Here is a 21,305-nt window from a genome sequence, read left to right as displayed (position 1 = left end):
GCCCAGTGGGCAGAGGTGTGCACATGCCTGAGAGCCAGGAGTTTGGGATTGACCAGTGATGCCTCATGACCTCAGGAAGTCAGCTTCCCTCGGGGGGACTCGGTTTCCTTCTCTATGAAATAGGGACAAGAGCCCCATACCTTGATCCTTTTGGCAGGGCCGGGCCTTCCCTAGTCTCCAGGGATAATGACAGCCATGCTTTCTAGAACTTTCTCATTCTTATGGAAGGGAAAGATCCAAGCTTTCCAGAGCCTGCAGGAAGTAAGTGTCCTAGCAGAGTCATCTGTGGTTTTCAGATGTGGCTGAGGGAGGGGGACAGGGCCACAGCAGCACGGAGCCCTGGGGGCCTCATGGGGAACTTGTCCTGGAGCCAAGACAGTCTTTGCACCCACGTGAACCTTGAATGGAGGTCAGGCTAGCCCAGGTAACAGGGCAGCCTGCTTCTAGGTAGTTTACTACCCAGTGCCTTGCACAAGGAATTTCTGGTCCTCTGGAGGAGAGGCTAAATAACTTTGCTGCTCTTGCTGCTGCTAAATACCTTTGAGTGGGGAAGGGGGACCCCTCCTCCCAGGGAAATCGGTATGGGGGCTGGCCTGTTTAGAGCTCCTGCCTGGTGTCCCTCTGACTGGCTTCTGCCTTCGGCCAAGTCAGGTTGGAATACCAGCTTGGCAGCACATAGCCCTGTTTCCAAGAGTCAGGGAGAAGCCTGCCCTCTCCACACACTTGGCTCCCCGGAGCTCCAGGCTCCACTCCCCAGGACCCCTCACTCTCACACCCAGGCCACAGCCTCCCCAAGTCTTCTGGTGTGACAGGAGTGAGGGCCTCACAGCCTCCCCTCCCAGGCAGGAGATCCCAACATTCCTGGGGCCTTGGCTAAAGATGACTTCGCACGAGTCCTTGGGTTGGTGGGACTGCTGGCCTTGGATCCAGGCTTTTCACCAGCCTCAGTATAAGTGGACCCCCTTTAAGAAAAGCCTGTAGGTGAAATGGAGTCTCCCAACGGAAAGGTCTTCTGTGGGGCCAAAGAAAGGCACTGGAAGGCTGAGGCCTGAGAAGAGAGCGCCCTTTCCCTTGTTCTCAGCTGTGAGGCCTAGGACAAGAAGCAGGGCCAGGCCATAACATAGGTGTGAGAAGGCTCACAGAGGTCTGGTGTTGCCATGGTGATGACCTTGATACTCTTTTTGGAAATGTCAGCCCCAATTGTTTGTTTCAAATGCTGTCATTGTGGGGTGACTCTGCCTCACTGGGGCCCTAAGTGTATGTTCCCTTTGCTCTTGGGGGTCCACACTGTCTTGTCAGGCTGCAAGTTGGCAAAGGGTCTTGCCCTCCACGGCACAGACTTTAAAGTGAAGGGATGGCGACCGCAGGCCCCTGTTGGAAGGCAGCAGACTGAGCTGAAAGCTCACTGCAGGCTCCCTGTCGGGTAGAGTCTTGGGTAGGCCTGTGCAGGCTGTGGACTGCGTGGCAGGGGGCCACTGGCATAGGTCGGGGTGTTCACCGGGCTCCCCTGTTGCAGGGGCTCTGAGGCCCGTCAGGTGGTTCCATTGCGGGTCAGCCCTAGCTGTGTGGTCAGGTGCCTCCTGCCAGACAGCCTGTACCTTGAAGGGTCCCATTTTCAGGAGGCTACAGCCTGTGCTGCCTTCTACCTTGTCTGCCTGCCCATCGCGCAGGGCTTTGCACAGCAGCTCTGGGAGGCAGAGCTCGATGTTGGGTTCATGTCATTGGGGTCCCCCTTCCATTTTGACCTAAGTGGCTTTCACTGGGCGTGCAAAAAGCCCATGCAAAGTATTCTTTTGCAGGCCTAGGAGGCCTCCTACCCCATATTCTCTCATGCCTGCCAATGGGGTGAAGCCTGGCTTAGGTGGTTGGCATGGGTTTGGCTCATTCTGAAAAGAGGATGGGCCAAGATGGGCATCCTGGCATGTCCTGAACTGTGCTTATGCTTGCTCTTGCCTCTGCTGGCCGGGATGACCATTTGCTTGTGTGTTCGTCCAGACGGATGGTTCCTGATGGCCCACAGTGTGCCTAGCTCTGGTCATGGCACCATGGAGGGTGTATTGTCCCATCCACTTGCCACCCCTCCTGCCCGCTCCTTCCCGGCAGCTCAGGCTCGATGGTGTCTCTCAGAGGGGCCTTTCTGCTCTTCCGGTCCTCCCAGGGCTCTTTTCTATTCTATTTCTGTCTCTTTTGTTCCCTCACGTAATTCTTTTCTATGATCTCCACAATGCGGCGTATCCACATTGTGTAACCGTATACCTGTCGGTGGACGTTACAGCAGTTTTCATTTTCCCGTCTACATTATACTCAGAGTGCTGCGGTAGACAAGTTCAAGTGTTTTGTGAGACAGATTTCTAGAACTCATATTTCTGGGTCACTAGATATGGGTATTTAAATTTGTAGATGTATATCACCAAATCATTCTTGAAAATAGTACTGTATATGTTCATTATATATGTGTCTACCGATATTGTATGCATAAGACTCATTTCCCAAAACCTCACCAACACTGGATATAATTGCTCCCTTAAGTGATTACCAATATGGTGGCTAAAAACTGATATTTTTGAATTGGATTTCCCTCCTTAGGTGTGCAACTACCTTCTCATATGTGTATTGCCCACTTCAGGGTTTTCTACAAATTGCTTGTTAATAGTTTTTTTTCATTTTTCTATTTTTTTTTGTCATGGATTTTTGAGAGCTCTTTACATATGTTGGACATTAACCCTTTGTTGCACATATTTTAAATGTTTTCTGGAGCTGCTTTAGACCAAGGGAAGGGGTGACGGAGACCACGGCCACCGGAATCGTGTAGTAGCCTGGGCGTGAGAGAGTGAGCTACGATCCTTCTCTCACGTTGCAGAGCCATGTTTCTCAGGCTGTGGAGGCAGCCTGGATGTGTGCTGAGGTAGTTTGGAAAGTTACAGAGAAAGTTTCTGGGGCCTAGTTCTCATGCATAAAGACTAAATTATTTGGCATTTGGGGGCAAAGCCTGGGCTGAGAGCAGGTGTTCCGGGCAAGGCTTCACTTTGCTCCCTCGATTGTGAGGATTAGCCCCCACTGTCTTTAAGATGTGCAAAGCTCTGATAGTCTGTAGCTCAATAACTTAACTTTGAAAATATATATCAAAATACTATTATTAAAAATAACACCCCCCTGGGGCACCTGGGTGGCTCAGTGGGTTAAAGCTTCTGTCTTCGGCTCAGGTCATGATCCCAGTGTCCTGGGATCGAGCCCCGCATCGGGATTTCTGCTCAGCAGGGAGCCTGCTTCCTCCTTTCTCTCTGCCTGCCTCTCTGCCTACTTGTGATCTGTCTGTCAAGTAAATAAATAAAATCTTAAAAAAATAATAAATAAAATTAAAATAAAAATACCCCCCCCCAAAATAACCCCAGCCCCTCCATTGTGAAGGCAACTGTAACACAGTAATCCTGGTTCTCTCTGGGAGCCCAGCTCCCTCTTACCTCAAAAGGCAGGTATCATTATTCTGGTTTTCCCTACCAGGAAACTGAGGAATGAGGGGCTTAGGTTCTTTCCTGAGGTTTGTCAGCCAGCTCCTGTCCCAGCTGGGACCTGACCCTAGTCTCATGGGCTCCAGCCACCCCGCAGGTGTTAGGAGAACCTCTTGCAGGTGTCTCTGGGATCAGAGCAGACATATGGCAGGTGACCTTTCTCATCAGGCCCAGGACCCAGGGAACAGGTGGCCCTCCCTACCACCTCATCCCCACCGGGGCTGTGCTCTGGGAGACTTAGGGCACCAGTGTTTGAACACAGTCTTCTCAGGTGCTGCTGGGTGGATCTGGGCACCTGCTTGAGCATCTTGTCCACTAGAAGGGGGGCTGGCATTCTCCTGGGAGGGTAGGCTGAGTTTCCATGACCTTTGACCATGATCTTTGGAGGATTTCTCTTATAACTGGGTGCTGAGTTGGCGATCAGAATAAAGAGCAGAAAGGTAACATTTTAAGGCACTTCCTTAATTCTCCTTGGACGCCCACAACGTCTTGTTTTCTCTCTTTGCCACCTAGGCAACAATTTTCTTGTATCTAGCAGCTACCTATAGACTGAATGCAGATCGTATCTTGATGGTATTTACTAATATAAATATTTGCTTTCTGGAAGCAATGTTACACAAAATGCCAGAGATGTAGGCTCAGCAGCTGAATGCCTGAGGTAAGCTAGCGAGCTCCATGGCGTGGGGTTGGTGTCCCGCCATCTCCACAGTGAGACACAGGGGACTGGCCACATGTTGACACATCCGGCCTGCATTTTTCCAAGGATGCTGTGGTCATTTTTTAAGTGAAAAGCAAAAACATTTTTGCCAGCGTCCCCCAGGGCCCCCTGATCCTCACAGGCCGATCCCAGCAGCCTGTGTGGGTCAGCTGCGTGCTGACGGCATGCCCAGAGCTGTGCTGGGGCCAGTCAGGAGGAGCTCACAAGGTATGTGGTTGGAGTTATTCGAATCAGACCTCGGTTGCACGTATTTTACCGATGTAATGTCCAGCAAGAAGGCAGGAACGGAGCAAACCGGACGCTGGTCTAAGAAAAGCCAACGAAATGAGCAGACCGTGGCTAAGGGCAGGCAGAGGGCTTTGCAACGGAATTAGCGTATTTTTAACAGAGGGCTTATGACAAATCATCGAAACTGTCGCAAAACTCCACTAGTGCCAAGGGCTGCAGAGAGGTCTTGGGGTTTGAGAAAACAGGATCTGATGAGCCTTTGTGTTCACCTCTTTTAGCATTTGTAGGCTGTGGCATGGGGCTCTGGGACTCACAGAAGGAACACTGTGTGTGTGTGTGTGTGTGTTTGCGTGCGTGTGAGCGTGTATGTGCACACCTGCGTGTTGGCCCGTGTGCGTGCGGGTGCACACCTACACATGTGCACACAGACACAGCTCACCTCTCAGGCTGCCGATCTGTAGAACATTCCGTGGGAATGAAGGCATCACTTTGGTCCCCCGTGACCCGGCCTCCGTGGTCAAGCCAACTCCCCCTTCGAGGTCAGCTTTCTTCACCCAGGGTGACTCCCCTGTCAGTCCCGCTGGAGTCGAGGCAGCAAACTCTTTTCCTTCGGATGCGGCATTATTACAGTTTTCGTAACCCAAATGGCATTGGTTTTAACAAATAAACCGATGCTCACTGCCAATTCCTTTGACTGGACAGACGTGAATCAGCTTTAAGCAAGCGGAGAGATGACATATCAAAGACTGTGTTGACGGATCCCTTCCCTGTCTGAGAGCGTTTTCCAGATCGTAGACAGATACACTGGAGGCGCTTAAAATAGAAGTCCCCGCGTGGCCACCAGTGTATTCTGGGGAGTTTCGGCATCTACGTGTTGCAGGCAGGTGAGTATTTATAGGAGGTGACTTGAAGCTGGGGACGCCGGCGGGGAGCCCTCTCCCTCAGAGGGACGATTGTGGCAGGAACATGCCGGCGTGATATTCTGCCTTTATTTATTATTTGCTACCAATGTGACTATCTTTTAATTTTTTTTTAAACAAATAATTTAGTTGTAAAGCATCAGACTGATTTTTTTTTTTTTTTTTTGCGAAATAGTTCTAGTGAGCTAATTTATTTTTCAACTTTAAAACATCAGCATTTTATAGATCTGAATTTCACAATGTGGGGATGATTGCTATGTACAATTTGCAAAATTGTGATTAGCCAGCCCTTGCTTTGAGTTAGTTCTCCCTAATTCACAAAGGCTTCCAAGAATAGTCTGCACAAAATTCAGTTTGCAAATTGCAGGGCAGATTTTTAGAGGGCAGTTTAAAGAATGAAGTCCTAAGGGTTTTATCTATATTTATATCTCTTGTTAAACCAAACTCTTATGTAAATGTTACAATCTGTAAATAACTAGCAGGGCTGCCTTCTTAAAGGCAAGATTGCATCTCCATTTTTGAGATTTAGCAAAATTATTAAATGGCAGAATTGACTAAGAGGCAAGTATATTTGGAACGAGCTAATAAACATTAATCCATATCGTCAGCTGTATTTGTGTGGCTATTTGAGGGTTGAAAAGTATGAAGACCTCTCAGTTTGTAGTCAGATTTCTCCCAAATTAAAGAAAAATAAAGTGAAATAAAATAAAATAAGGCACTGCCCTTAGTGATGTTTTGGGGAAAAAAAGAGTGCAGATAGCTTTTGTATGTTACTTTTTATAGCCATTAATGTTTCAGTAAATCTCACATGACTGTATACAGTCCTGATTATTTTTCATCCTCTTGCCATTGGATGGGGAAGAAATCACTGGCTCCCATCAGCGTTACTGCCACTCCCCATGTTCTGACATCTGTTCCTTTGCAAGCATTCTACCAACCTTGGTGAAATGGAGTTCCGTGGGAGAAGCTGACTTGAAGGGGGGACAACTGGAGGTTGATGATGAAAAGAATCACATCGGTCGAACACCTCAAGTCACATCCCGTTAGCTAGTCGCGTTTTCATGACAGTGACCACTGTAGTTTATTTTGCCTTAAATCTAGATAACTTGTGGAATTTTTTTATCATGTCTCATCTTCACTTCGAACTGGATTAGTGGCGTCTCACTTTAAAATAGAAGTATAATGGACTCATTCTTGTCAATTTTAATCTAAGTCTTTGGGCTCTATGCTCTATTCCTAAGAAGTGTTTTTGGTCTTTCTTAGGGAAGTCATGAAATGCATTGTTCCTGAGTAAATTATACTTTCTCATTTCATGACAGTCTTCTTCAGCCCCTGGACCTTGGAAAGAGCACACAGCTTCTTGGGGGTGGGAGGAAGAGAAGCAGAGTCTGGCCTGATGTGTGAAGCCTGTTTGGGGTGGCCTTGGGGATGGAAGGGTGGGAGCATACATGGTCTTGGGTAGATCGGGGTCCAGGGAAACCTAAAGTCTCCCCTTCCTGACCAGGGTTACTCTGCTCTATATAACTGTTATTTCCAGTTATTTCCAGACCAGTTTCCCCCATCAAATGGCATTCAGATCTCTTCTTGACTTGGCTCAAAGCAGAATGCAGGCCTGTCGTTCAATCTGTGTACAGTATGGAAGGGCCAGGCTGTGCTGGACATATCCTCGAACACAAGTATATTCCAATCCATCAATCTATGTCCTATGTATTAAATAGCAGTTATTAATTACCAACGTGGGATTAGTGTGTGTCACATGCTTGGAGTGCAGCAGTAAGCACACAGAAATAACCCTGTCCTCCTGGGCCTTCATTCTGGTGACACAGACACGTGCATCTCGGCATCTGCTCCCCTTGGGTGTGGGCCATCCTTGGAGGCTCCCCTCCAGGGCCCCATGCCTTGTCCTCTGGGTAGTGATGGAGGAAAGAAGCCGCCTCTGCTGCCGGGAGGCTGTGCCTTGTTTCTCCGTAGCCCCCCACTCATTCCTGCAACACCCCCCCCCCCCACCGACTCCAGGCTCGCCACTTTTTTCTGAATTTGCCCTTTTTGGAACCTTCAGAAAACTTGGGGTTTGCGCTGCGACTCTGCCTCCACATTTGTAGTTCCAGATGACAGAGGAAATTTCAGTCCGGCGCTGCAAATTGGTGAACAGAGGAAGTGGAAAATGGAGCCACCGCTGCACCCCCCCAGATACCCCCCCCCACACCAGTCCAACACAAACCATGTGCTCACCTTTCGGTGACCTCGCTTTTCAGCCTCCCCTCTCACATACATTTTTTCACTGTACAGTCATTTCATAATTGTCATAATTGTCGCCACAGTTTTAAATTCTTTTCCCCGGCCTCACGTGATGCGTATTTTGCTAAATGCCCACGTAGTTTATGACCGCCGTGCCTCATCGCCACGGCTTGCCCTGGAACGATGGGCCGTAATTTACTTCATGATTCCTTTATTATTGGCATTCAAGTTATTTCCAATAGTTCCCTAATATAAAAAATCCTGCGATGAGCACCTCTGTGCAGAAAGCTATTTCTTCCTTACTTCAGGTTATTTCCTGAGGCCTGGCTCCCGGAGGGGCAATTAGAAGACACCACTCTGCTTTTCTGCCTGTTCTCACAGATTTCTGTTTTTGTGAGACTTCGTCCTGCTGCCTCAGGGACATTTCAACTCCTGGGCTGGGGCTGCAGGAATCACACGCTTGCTTCCAGGGGTCCCTTTAAAGCCTGGCCCTTGGTCAAGCCCCTGGGAGTGGCCCCCGTCTTCATAATATGATGTCTTTCCCCTGAAATTCCCCTCTCTTTATTCCATCTAATCAATGCTCTGTAGGGGAAATCTTCCAAGTTCTGGGCGTTCACACCACGTTTCTGGAGCTTTCTGTCGCCCAACGCCTCAGAGGACGAGGACCCTCCACTGTCCCGCTGTACACATCCCCCCCCCCCCCCACCCAACCCCAAGCCCCTTTTCCTTGTTCCCAGATGGGGGCTTCCAAATGTCTCAGACCAGCAGGTCAGAGTGGAGGGCTAACCTTCCCGAAGGCATGCAGCCCTGTGGAGTTGTTGAGGCCGCTCTGGTTTCACTCTTCCCTCCTCCTGTGGTTTCATGGGGGTCCTGCTGGAAAGGCTGGGGACCGAATGGGAGAGATTTGGTGAGGTTCGAAGCACTTGGAATGTTCTGGTTCCTCAAGGGAAGCATACATGTCAGGACAAGCGCTAGGTCTGAGGTGTCCGCTCCCCCGTTGACAGGAACCAGCCATGAGAAGTGCAGCCAAGATCTAAGGGCCCCTGAGGGATAAGTGCCAGCATTCTGTGACATCGACGACAAACCAGAGCCCACCCACTCACCCCGCAAGAGCGAGAATGTTCTCAAGGGGTCTCCGGGCGCCGTCACGGAGCCACATCTGCTGGCAGAATCCATACCTGTGGTGCTTGCTGGAGGCGGGGACTGCTGTGGACAGGCAGTTGTCCCCACTCAGGTCCGACATTGCACAAATGCCTCCCCTTCCCCGAGCCCACCCTAGCCCTTCACCTCTTCCTTTCTGCTTATCGTGTCACTTCCACATAGCTTCCCCCTCCTCAGGCACTGAACTCCAGTCCAGTAACACCTCCCACCTTCTGTTTGCATCTGGGTCTTTCCTGAGTTGCTAATTCACCCACAATCAATAATTTTATTCTTTTAAAGAAATTACGGAATATTTCTAAGTGTATGCAGGGAGAGGGGAAAAGCACAGTGTGTGTCTTTTTAGATTTGATGTGTTCTGGATTTAGAAGTGCTGAATAATTCATTCCTGTTTAAAAAATAAACATACTATCTCTATCAGGACTTGACTGGGGACTTCATAAGGAATCCGTTCCATGGAGGGGCAGGGCTGTTGGGTTGGGTGGTGTAAGAAAGCAAGCAGGCACCATGTGGGGAGAGGCTGTTCTTTCCATGTTGGGGTTGGTGTGGAGTGATGGTCTTGGCCATGCTTGAAGGGGACACTACTAGTTCTTAGAGTTTTTTTTTCTTCTGTTGGAGAGTTTCTCTCCCCTGGTCAGTGTTCAGTCCTCCAACCCATCCGTTCCCCATTCTTCTACCCACTGTCTTCCATGTTTTCCTTCCAGCCCTCCTGTTCTCTGTTCATCCACTTCTGTTTGTCCCTCTATCTACCTAACCATCTCTCCTTCACATTGTCCCCCTGTCCATCCGTCTGTCGATCCTCTTTCCCTTTATTTATTCATCTATGATTCATCCACTCGTGGTCCATCTACCCTTGGCCATCTTTCTGTCCATCTGTCCATCCGTCCATCCATCCATCCATCCATCCATCCATCATGTCAGGAGGGTCTACACAGCACAATACAGGCCTGCCTGCCCTTGTATTCTACTGAGAGACTCAGGCAAGGGCATCCTTGACAAAGATACAGGTGGCCATTTCCTGTGGACTTTACCTCCCCCAACCAAGTCAGATCTTCTTCCTCCTGATAAATTTATAGATATCCTGTCTCCTTCCATAACACTCCTTCTCTTCTCCCGGTGCTTCCTGATAGGCTGGTTCACCCTAAGGCATTCCTGGTGAATAGCAGCCCTTATGTACCTTCTAGATCTTTCTTTGCATGCAGGGAAAGGAGGCTCAGGGAGAGAAACCTGTCTGCCCCAGGTCAGACAGCGAGCTGGACTCCTTGTATGAATGTTCCTGTTCTAGATTCCTCCACGTCAGCTCCTGGGACTCCAGAAAACTCCCAGAGACTTTTTTCCCCCCTCTGGTGTCAGGATTTCTGTCTTCCTAACCCACAGGGAATTAGAGTTTACCTGGAAATAAGGGTTTTTTTAAGCCAGGGTCGGGGGGTGATGTCAATTTGCACATATGTCCCTTCTCGCTCCCCGACACTCTGCCATCCCTGAAGAGCGGAAGATGGCTCTAGTTGGAGGTGATTTGTAGATGGCTGTACCTCCACCCTTGGGGCCGGCGCTCCCCCTCAGCCTGGCCATCTCAGCTGGGTATTGGAACCCGGGAGGGGAGGCAGCTGGTATGTGGCTACAGCGCTGAGCGGCGTCAGTCAACACGGAGCAGCTGATACCTGACTGGGGGGCTTCTTTGAGCAGTTTCTTCATCTGTAGGATGGAAAACAGGCACCTAGTATCTGTTTCGTCAGCGTCCGGTGCCTATGGCGAGACCCTGGGAAGGCTGCGCATACAGACACTGTGGAATATTAAGGGCAGAGGTAGATCATTGGTACCCCTGAGTTTGGGGCATCCCCTGACTCGAGCCCCGTGTCTCTCTCTCTCTTCTCCTGCCACAGAGCACCCCAGTGTTCTGGGGGTCGGGGCGTTGAGTGGGCATAGAGCCTTAGACATCGTCCTGGGAGAGTCCAACTCTGTGGACCATGACCTGGGTGGGAGCACAGCGCTGGAGGCAAGTCCTGGAAAAGGCCCAGCCCGGTCGTCACACGTGAACAGCGTCCAGATGTGCCCAGTGTGGAGAGGAGCTAAGCTGTGGTCACAGCTGCGGGGCTGCCCAGCTGTGCTGCCTCTGGGCCGTGCGGCTGGCTGTCTGGAGGGGTGACCCGGGGTGGCACATTTCCCAGCTGGGGAGTGGGGTGGCCTCTCTGGGCTGTGATGCCACAGGGCGCTCGGGGAGCCCGCTCCCTGGCCTGCAGACTGCATGCAGCAGGCCTCGTCCCCCCCCCTCTGCTAAATCACAAACAGAAATTGAACTCGGGGTCACGCATGAAGTCATGAGTGTAAGTTTATTTTTTACATGTGGAGTGTTCTTTATTTACAGCCGAAATCCCCCAAAGATTACACTTTAAAAAGATTTAATAGTGCCGGGGTCAGATGGCGACCTCTTGCCATGCTCAGGCGAGCAGGCAGCGCTGAGAAACAGCAGCCCCTTTGAAGAGGCTGGGCGAGGAGGGCAGCCCGGTGTGAGGGCCCCGGAGCTCCTGCTGCTCCGCTGGCCCCGGGGGAGGGGCTGGAGGTCCCCCCCGGCACTGCCCTGTGGACATGGCGGGGGGCACCCGGGCTCTGGAAGCCCAAGGCCGGGGCAATGCAGAGAGAGTCCGTGGTGGTGGGCGGGGAGGAAGGATACTGATTTGGAGATGAAGCAGGCCTGTCCGATTTTGCTCAAGAAGAGGCTGCTCGGGGCAGCCCGGCATGTCCCTTTGGCTTCTTCTCAGGATGCCTCTGAGATGTGGTCACTGACAGCTCTCTTGAGAAGAGGGACGAGGGAGACGGTGGCCCGGTGATGCAGGTGGGCCCTCCCCTCTCCGGGAGACCTGAGACGACTCTGTGCAGTGGCCCTTGGAAGACATACAATTTTTTTTTTTTTTTTCCAGCTGAGATAGTTAGAAAACGAAACAAAACAAACACCGGACAACACTTTTTTCCCCTCATGCAATTTTCATCCCCTGTTCATGGACAAGTTTTAGTTAAAAGGTGTGATGCTGCTGTTAAGTGTGGGGTGGGGGTAGTGGCGTGTGTCCTCTCTGGCTTGGGCTCCTAGGGGCCTGGGGCTAGGACACTGACCTGAGGCTGGGGACACTGAGCCCACTCTAGGGCCGACCCTGCCCTGGTCGGTGGGGTCCAGCCTGTCCCGACTACCTCTGGGGATCTGGGCTCTTCTCGGCATGCGGGTATTTTATAAGGAAAGCAGGGTGTTTTCCAGGCCTGTGTTCGATTTTCGCTTATAATTATCTCCACATAAGTCTTCAATTTGGGATTTTGAATTGGAGACACATGAGCCCAGCTATGCATGTTAAAAGATCAGTGACAAAAATCACATGATATTTGCATGCTGTAATTATTCCCCAGCCTCCTAAAGCGGGCTTTGTTTTGGAAGTCCAACCTGCACGCGGTGCCGTGCACCCGATATGGGGGGCAGCTTGCGTGAACTGGGTCTGGGTCTGGGTTTCCCTGTGTCGTCGCAGGAAGCCTGGTTTTGGTTGTCCTCAGTCTTCCAGACTCTGGTACCCCCTTCTCCCATCTCTGGTGGTGTTTGTCCTCCACTGGGTGGAAGTAGGAGTCATGATGACCTTTGAGGTTGGGGGGCCGGTTTGGATCTTCCGGTGAACTTTCCTAGCAGAGAGGGCTCGGCTCTGAGACCCACTTGGCATCTAACGGTCAGGGGGCCGGTGGGCGGGGCTGGTGGGCGGGGCAGGTGGGCGGGGCTGCCCAGCCTCTGTGACTCCTGTGAAGGTTTGGCCTATCTGCTTCTGGGACGAGGGTGGTAATGAAACGCACTTCGTGGGGTTGGTGTGCATGAAATGAAATAATGCATGATTATTCTGGTGACCATCACTCACACGTGGCCTCATCAGAGGACATCTCTGGCGCCTCCCCGCGGGATGTGGGAGGCATCGGTTGGGTCCCCGCGGCCTTGGAGCGTGCAGGAGTGGGAAGAACACGCCAAGCTGGGAGAGCCTGTGCTGGGGCTGTGGCGGCGGGGGGGCAATTCTACCTCCTTCGTGGGGCTGGCGGCCTGATTGCAGGAAAAGCTCCGCAGCCCCCAGTGAGGCCCTGGAGGAACTCATGCGCTCTGCTTTTCCGAGGGGGCTTTGTGTGACCTCGTCCACGGGCCCCGGGCTGTTCTTGATCGGCACTCAGAGCTCACTGGGAGTTCTCCACAATGGATTACTTGGCTCTTAGTAATTGCTCACTCAATAAATGGTGATGCATTATTCGGGCCGTCCATGCAGCCTCAGCTAATCGCCCGAGTACCCTCAGAACCGTTTTGTAATGCAAATAGTTATTTGTACCACGTGTGTGCTTCCGATAAAGGTCTAATCTGGTGAGCCCTCCCTATAGGAGGGAGATGCTTGCTGGACCCAGTATACGCTGAAGGGGACAGGCATGCATTTCTCTGGACAATTGTCCCATGTACATCGAAGTGGAGAGGGGTTCCTTTCGGGTTTTCCTGCTGCTTTTGAAGCCAACATCACCAGGTGTCTGGCGTACTTCGGATCTAGTTCGGTGGCCTTTAAAAATGAGAGACTGTCCTGAAGTACTTAGTAATATTGGCTGCTCTAATCTTGTTCTCGTGGGTTCTGCTCTTCTTCTCCTCTCCTGCCTGCCCCCCCCCCCCCATAATGATAGGATGTTGGCGGTGCTGTCCAGACTTAGCTGTGGGAATTAAGACTGTAGGGACTGCACTTACCAATGGGTCTCCTTTTAGATCTTACTAAAGTGAAGCAATTTTTAAAAGGCATGCTTTTTTAAAAGTTGGTATGTCAAAGAGGCCAGCAGCTTGGTGGGAGAGGCACCTAGCAGTGGGAAGGGCTGGGTCAGAGTTCATCTGTGGCATCTCAGTAGACAGACACCTGTCCAGAGCCCCACCTGAAAGCTGGGTCACACGACCACAAGTCAGGAGAACAGAGCCTTATTGAGAAAAGTCCGCAAGGATCGGAGCAATCAGCTTACAGGGAATATTTTGGCTTTGCAAGAATGTGGTCCTGCTTGTTGAAAAACATATCCTTTGCACGGAAAACATGCATAATCCTAGTCCAACTTTGCCCTTTGAGTAAAAAATACGCTTAGTTGGAATTTGGGAGGTGAGGGGCCGGGGGAACAGGAGCTGGGGAGATATTTCAGGCCTGTCTAGCAGAATGTCTGCTTATAGACAGAAACTCGAAGGGAGTAATATTAATGGAGTTCTGTTTTGTAAAGTGGGACCAACCGATAACAATAAAACATTTGTAGAAGTGGAAATTCGGTCACATTTAAGAGAGCTCTTAATTTATGACCCTTAGAAGGACTTGTTGGAGTTGTCTTCTGGACAGACCCTGGAAGGCCCAGGGAAGGCCCAAACCATAGTTTATCAGGCCATCTTGCTGCATCCAGACACACCGTGCGGTCCCTGCTCTTCAGTTCTGAGGTCGTTAATATTTCCATGAAAGCAAACACTTTTTAAATGGAGATTTATGACCCTGGCAAGATATTTCGCTCTGGGGCATAACTTTACAGGATCGGCGTTTGGGGGGGGAGACTTTCTCTATGAAATTTCTGAAGAAAAATCAGAGAATGGATTTGAGTATTATTGAACTGTGCTACTCGATTTTTGAAAAATATTGATGGAGTTGAATAGACTAAAATATTGCAAAATAGTGTTTTCACTGATATTTTATAATCTCATGACTTAAATGAGATGCTGCGTTTGAAAGTACTCAATAGCTTGCCTGGTATACAGTAGGCATCAATAAATACTACTTACTCACTTACTGTGACTCCTCTCCCCGCCAACAACAGCACCACTACTCATTTTTCTGAGTTGGGTAAATACTGAGTAATATATTGTATACTGTATTCATCATATCGCCAAGAGGCTTTGGGTGCCCACATGTTAAATATTAATTGTACTGTGTCTGATCACATTTAAGTTTGTGGCCATTGGTATTATATGAAAATAAATTTGGGCATGCAAGCAGCTTAGACAGAAGTTACAGAACTGGGGCGAAACCCGCTCTTGATGGCAGTTTCCCATGCACTGGGTCTTGTGGGTACAGGCTAGATGGGGCATTTTTGCTTTGTATCCATGCGCGCTGTGGGAGAGCAGAGCCTGGCAGGATTCTGGGCTGGGAGAGAATCCGAGGGACTCAGAAGACCCTGGACTTTGGAGCTGGGAGTTGTGAGGCCTGATTCAAGGCCTTGTTTTGCCACCCAAGGTGTTTGGAAAGTGGCATTGCGGCTCTCGGCTGTAGACCCCCATCTCCAGGATCAGAAAGGGTTAGAAGCAGCTGTCCAGGTAATGTTCAGTTGTGGCTAATGAGCCCATTTCCAAGCCCTGAGGGCTTTACTTGGGCAGAAGTTGACCTGAGGGTCAGAGGTGCCCTTGTTTGAGCCATGGTTTCCCAAATGTACTGTACCACTTGGCTCCACACTTGGATTTGAGGAGTTCAGAGCTCAAGGTCTCAGGGTCTCCTGCATTCCCAGCAACAGACTGGAAATATCAGGCACGAGGTCAGTCTGCTGCATTCCCAGCAACAGACTGGGAAAATCAGGCATGAGGTCAGTGACACCAGAAGCTAAGAATATTGTTTATCTTTGTGACAGATCACTGGTTCCTCTTAGATGGTCCTTGACCACCACAATCTGAGATCTCTTCTGCCCTGTTGTAGTAATGTGTATTTCCAGTTGGCTTTCTTTGTGGAGGGAGCAAGGGGAGCGGATGTAAGGAAATTGTTCATAGCCCGCCATTTTGGTCTTGGTGTTTCCTGAGGTATGCTTTCACTTGGAGTTGCTGCTGCTCTGTTGGCCAGTGTCATTGCCCGAGAGTGTCAAGGTCATGCATCCAACAGGCTGGACTCTGACTCCTTGACCCTCTCATCTCCAGCAAGTTTTCTTCCACTGGATCTTGGCCATCCAGCCCATGGCCACTGGTAGTGGCTGGTACCTGCACTGAAATTTGGCCTCCACCTGTCCTCCCGTCTGTCCATTGCTGCTCTTTTTTCCACAAAAGGTGATCCCTTGACTGTCAAATGACCTGTGTCTCCAGCCCCTGACGCAGCTGCTTCACTATCCCTTTCCCAGCCTTCTTGCCCATCCTCACCCAGCTGAGAGCTCGGGTCTGACACTTCTGTTCCTTCCTTGTACCCCTCCTCAGTCCCCTGGCCTCCTCCCCTTCCATCGCGGGCACCTGGAAAAAAACCTGTAGCCTTGGGTGAACTCAGGATAACCACCTGGTCTGTGATAGTCCGTGCACATCCACTGACGGTGGAAAATGGCACAGTCAAGCGGGTGGCTTTTTCCGAGCCTCTGCGACAAAAGACGTGAAGTGGGCTCTCAGGGTGCCGTGTTTCTCTAGGGTTCGCTCTCCAAAATGGCCACGATGTCCTCCTTCATGTTGCTGTCTTCTGTTGTGACTCACTTGCCCTGAGAAAGCAGAGCCCTCTGGGGCCTTTCTCATCCAGCCCGGACCCAGCACAAATCTTTGGCTCTTGTCTTTTCTGCGGGCAGGGGCACCCCCGTGATCTCAGCCCTTCCATCCTTCTCAGAGGAGCGGTCCCGGAGGAGCGTGCTGGTACACGCCCTCTGTTGCACGCACACATACCCTCAGCCGCTGCCCCGCTTCCTACTCTTGCCCTTGGCTCCTTTGCTGTCAATGGTCGTTCTCCCAAACCTCGGCTCAGATGTCCTCTCCTCAGAAAGACCCTCATTGCTGGCTGTCTCTCACCCTGTTTATTCCCTCTGTAACACTTTCCTATATCCTGTAATTATCCTAATTTAGTTCCTCCCCCCGCCCACAAATTTAAGCCCCATGAGGGAGACAGCCAAATGCCCCTTGTTCTATGCTGCACTCCAGCACTTAGCATGCTGCCTGATGCCTAAAACTACTCAGATTTTTGTGGAGAAAGCTCATGCTTCCGTGATCTAGCCTCCTCTCCCGGGCTAGAGCCCCAGTTTCATCTCTAGAGGACTGTGGATCCCAGACAGGGCATCTGCCACCTCCTCAGGGAGTACCCCTGGATTCTGCACTGTCGGAGGAAGCCTTGTCGTGGGGCTGCTGTTGAGGAGAACTGGTTGGATACCTTGTGCCCACCCTGGCTGTCCAGGGAGGGGCTTAGCCTCTGGGAACAACATGGCGGTGGGATGTCTGGCTAAGAGTCTCCTCTTCTTGTCTTCCTGATCTGTGCTATCTCTGGCGCTTTCTGGAGCTTTCCTGGATAAAGCGTGCCCACTGTTGCAGGCTACCTGATCCCCTGGGCAGTGTCCCATTGTCCACCTTCTGTCATTTGTCTAATTGGTAGCTCCCACCTAACCTGACCTGACCTCACCCACACCCTGAGCCCTATCTCTGAAAGATGAGCTATGACTCTGCCCCAGACATACCCACCCTCTAGCCGGACCCCACCGAGACTAACCACAAACGACCTACCTCTCCCCTCCCCAAATTAGTGGACTGTGTCTGTGTTGACACATCCATTCTCACCCTAATGATATGTTTATTTAACTGATGACTGCTGTCCTCATTAGGGACTCATTGTTGAGCCTGGAATAGTGATTATTTTTGCTGATATTCCTTCTCTGCAAAGATGATTTTTTTTTTTTTTAAAACATCGCTCTTTTGGTGTGCTATGAATCCTTAATGAGGATAGTTAAATTTAAAAGAAACCCCCAAACCACCCTTCAGGTTGAAAATAGAAGTGTCTGCACAAGCAGGCTGGTAATCTGCTGATTATTGATGGACATGATTGGTGACAGACCCACAACTTTCAATAAAATGAGAGCGCCGTGCGTGCATTTGAGTGTGATAGCAACCAGAAAAAGAAGCAGCTTAGCCAATTGAAAGTGAGTGCTTGGGGTTCCAGAATGTTCTCCACCCTTTATGTAGAAAGACTCATAATTCTGATGGCTTGGGTATTGATACTGACATCCCAAATGGACCCCAAGCTGCACAGTTCCTGGAGAGGGATGGAGAGAGATGTTTCTAAAAGCTTATTCCCTGAGTACTCAGAAAGTCCACGGAGGAACTTATAAGCCCCCGAAACCCGTCTTTTCCTTTTGGGATTCTAACCCAATTCCCATGTGGCAGGTGACTGTGACTTCCCGCCTGTCAGATGAGGAGAGTAGGACCGTTAGAACTGGAGCAGGGTCTGGGTGTGCGGGTGTGACAACAGGTGAGGACACGCTTCCACAGTCATCGTGGGGAGGTCACAGCTCCCCGAGGACCCCTCCTATCTCCTCTGCTGTTTCTTGGGCTTATTGTGCTGATAACAGCGCTGTGGGAACATCACACGGCGGCCTGACCATGGTGATACTGAGACCCTCCATAGGGTGTCCGGGACTAGGGACATAACCCAAGCAGCAGAAGCCAGGATGTGGACAACTTAGCACAGGTGGGGAGAAGCAGGCTTGGGACCTGGGCCTTGGTTCCATGGTTCGCTATGGAACCTTGGACATGTCACTCGGCCTCCTGGAGCCTTCGTTTCTTGATCTAATAGGGCTGTTGTGGATCAAAGACGACAGTGCCTGTCCGGAGCTCAGCTGGATCATGGATCTCACTAACGAAGCTGCCGTAAAGCCGCTGCCTCCTGCCAGGTGCATGTCGTTCTGGCCTCGCACGTGCGGCATCTCCTCCCCCTTGAGGCCCATGAGCTTTTGGAAGCCTGGCCCCACCTTGAGCCCTGTGGTCTTCTTGGCCACAGGATGGCCTAATGTTGAGCTGTGGTGGCAAGCCTGGAGGGTACCCAGGTAGGACCAGGACAGAGAATAAGCCCACGCCCTAAGCGCAGGGGGTGAGTGCACAAGCAGACGTGTTTTAAAGACCATTGTCTGGGGGCAGTTCCAGCAAGAAAGAGTCCTTCCATGCCGCAGGACAGCCCAGGGAACAGGGCAGAGTGCGGCCCTCACAGCCTCGGGGCATGTGTCGGTGAGAGAATGGACTCCCTCGAGAGGAGCCCCCACCAGGCCCTGGGGAGGAGATGAGGTGAGGAGACTCAGGTCACATCCACCCAGCGCTTGCTGGTACCAGAGGGGGCCGTCTCGGGGGCGGACGTCCACCCAGCTCTGAGTGTCCCCACCCAGTGAATATCTCCTAAATGTGGCTCCAGGAGGAGATCTAGAGCAGATCCATGGATGGACCAGCACCAGAACCATGGGCTGGCCAGCATAGCCTGTGTCCTACATTGGTTTAGATTCCAATCTGAGTGTAGGGCAGGACCTGACCACGGCAGACTGAGTCCAGAAAAATCGACTGCATATTTATTGCTGTATTTCTCATCTGTTGTGTCTAGAAGGTGCCCTCCAGGAGGGCCAGGACCATGTCTGATCATTCACTGTAGCTTCTCTGGCGTCTGGAGAAGGTGCTCGGTAAATATTACGAATGAATGAATGAATGAATGGGATGTCCGTGCTTGTAATCCTAATGGTGCTTGGAAGGGCAAAGAGAAGAGAACACCAGGCATGCATGAGCAGCCCTGCTGAAGGTTCATAGAAGCCATTGTTATAGAGTTCAGAGGTTGGCAAAGGGCCTGTCAGATTTGGCCTGTCCGAGGTTTCTCTGGAGCTGTGGTGCCCAATCAAGCTGATCCTTGAGTCCCAGCTGTCACCTGGAGGCAGAGAGGAGGGAGAAGGGTGCGCACGGAAGGCAAGGTGGGATGGGCAGAGGTGTGGAGGCAGACCCGCAGGTGTGTCTGGCGGGTGGAGGGTCAGACCGGGTGGACTCGTGGGCTTGGAGTGAGCGCGTGTGCCTCCGCCTGGGAGGTGTTGGGGACCATCTCAGAGAGGTCAGCAGAGGCCAAAACCCAGGCCGGGGAGTTCAGCTGTGACCCCTGATGTTATTTTAAGGTGGTGGCTTTTTCATATTTAATTATGAATGAAATTGCATTTGAGGATCGCAGCTGATGACGGCGTGTGGTTATGCTGTGTGGGCTGCTTTCAAAATAGCTCACCCCAAACTTCATTAGTGATTAGTTCGAGGAAAGTGCAGCCTGACCCACCAGCATTTTTCATGCTGTCTGTATCCGAGCTGTGGGAACTCAGGGAAGGGTAGATCGTGGCTTTGCAGGTCCCTGGTCCCAGGGCCTTGTGCTTGGATCCTAGTCCTGGGGACCTCCGCCTCTCTGTATGGCAGCCGGGTTGTGACTCCTTTGTAATTCTGCTTTGCCCCTCGAGTTCACCCCCTTTCCTGCTCTTGGAACTTGGACCCCTTGAAGGGAGATGGATGGAAACCCTTGCCTGTGGCTCTGCACAGCCTGGGAAGCCAGCGCTGGCATTGGACGCTCCCAGCCGGGCTGCTTGGCCCACGGAGTTGGGTCGCTGAGCCGAATGGCTGGCGCCCCCAGTTTCCCAACTTCTCCTAAATATGGTCAGTGTTTGTCGTAACTCCCACCCCCGTCTGCATGAACTGTAGATTTAGGCTTGGCCTTCCTCCTTTCTCTAGACTTAGTATAAACCCTCATTATAATCGAGATTAGCCTTAGTGAGAAGTACACATGGGTTGGCAGGAGCAGCAAATCCCAAACAGCATATCGAGCACTTTGATGAGCGCAACACACCAGCGCTTGTCCGCTTTCCTTTTCGTAAATCCTGTCCCGGATCCTGGCAGGAGGCATGCTGCAGCCCGGGATGGGTCCTCGATGGGAGCATGCCGGCCCCCCACTCTCCCCCCGCTACCGTTCCCTGGTGGATCTTCAGAAAGCTGCACATCTCTGAGCCTCATTTCCAGATACCTGTGTTTTGCGGATAAACTGAATAATAGAAATTAAATGTAATATTGCATTAAGACGAAAGAACTTAGCCAGCTCCCCGTGAGACTCCGTGTTTGCTGCCCTCATGCACCAGTGATGCCCGAGATGTCGGTGACAGACAGGGTTGCATTGTGGCGGGGGAAGGGAGCCAGACAGCCTGGCCTTGGCCTTGACTCCTGGTTCTCTCATGACCTGGTGACTTTGCCTGGGGCGAATTACGGGACCTTCCTTCCCCCGAGCATCCTCCTATCTGTTGAGGGCGGTGCCGATGGCATTACTGGGGCTGTGGTAGGGGTTCGAATCTAAGCCACACCAAAGGGAGCCGGCCCATGGTGATCGACATCCCAAGCCAGTGAGGATTAGCTATCGTGATTACCGCGTTATTTTAGCCACCGAGTGACCTGGAGCATGGGACCTCAGTTTCCCTATGATGAAGCGGGGACACAGCGTCCCCTGCAGAGCTCTGTGGACAGGTGTGGGGTGCAGGGCCCGGAGCCTGGGGCTCTCTGCCTGGCCCTGCCTTCCTCCCCCAGGCTGTGAAGTTCTGTAACTAAGTAACCCAGGCTGATGTGTGGCTTTTGACGGCCGTGCGCGCAGGAGAGACGCATGTGCCACCCCCTCCTTTGGGTGACAGCTGTTTCCAGGCAGATGCCTCCCCCATGTTCTGGAACAGCGAAGAAAGGGGAGAGCGTCCCAGATTTAAATTTGGAATGCACGCAGAATCACGCCAACCCACGGGGCCCACCGCCTGGGTGAGCTTCGGGCCGCTGCA

General features: G+C 51.4%; 1 protein-coding gene across 4 annotated transcripts in view; it reads left to right on the top strand.

Annotated features, from left to right (window-relative positions):
* The window catches only part of ZNF536 (zinc finger protein 536), a 424,021-nt gene that overhangs the window by 78,956 nt on the left and 323,760 nt on the right, over nucleotides 1-21,305 (top strand). The gene's annotated exons all lie outside the window — the stretch shown is intronic.

This window comes from Mustela putorius, unplaced genomic scaffold, assembly GCF_011764305.1.
Source record: "Mustela putorius furo isolate JIRA1106 unplaced genomic scaffold, ASM1176430v1.1 tig00000174_pilon_pilon_pilon, whole genome shotgun sequence".
Taxonomy (NCBI): domain Eukaryota; kingdom Metazoa; phylum Chordata; class Mammalia; order Carnivora; family Mustelidae; genus Mustela; species Mustela putorius.
This window is presented reverse-complemented; position numbering and strand designations above follow the sequence as displayed.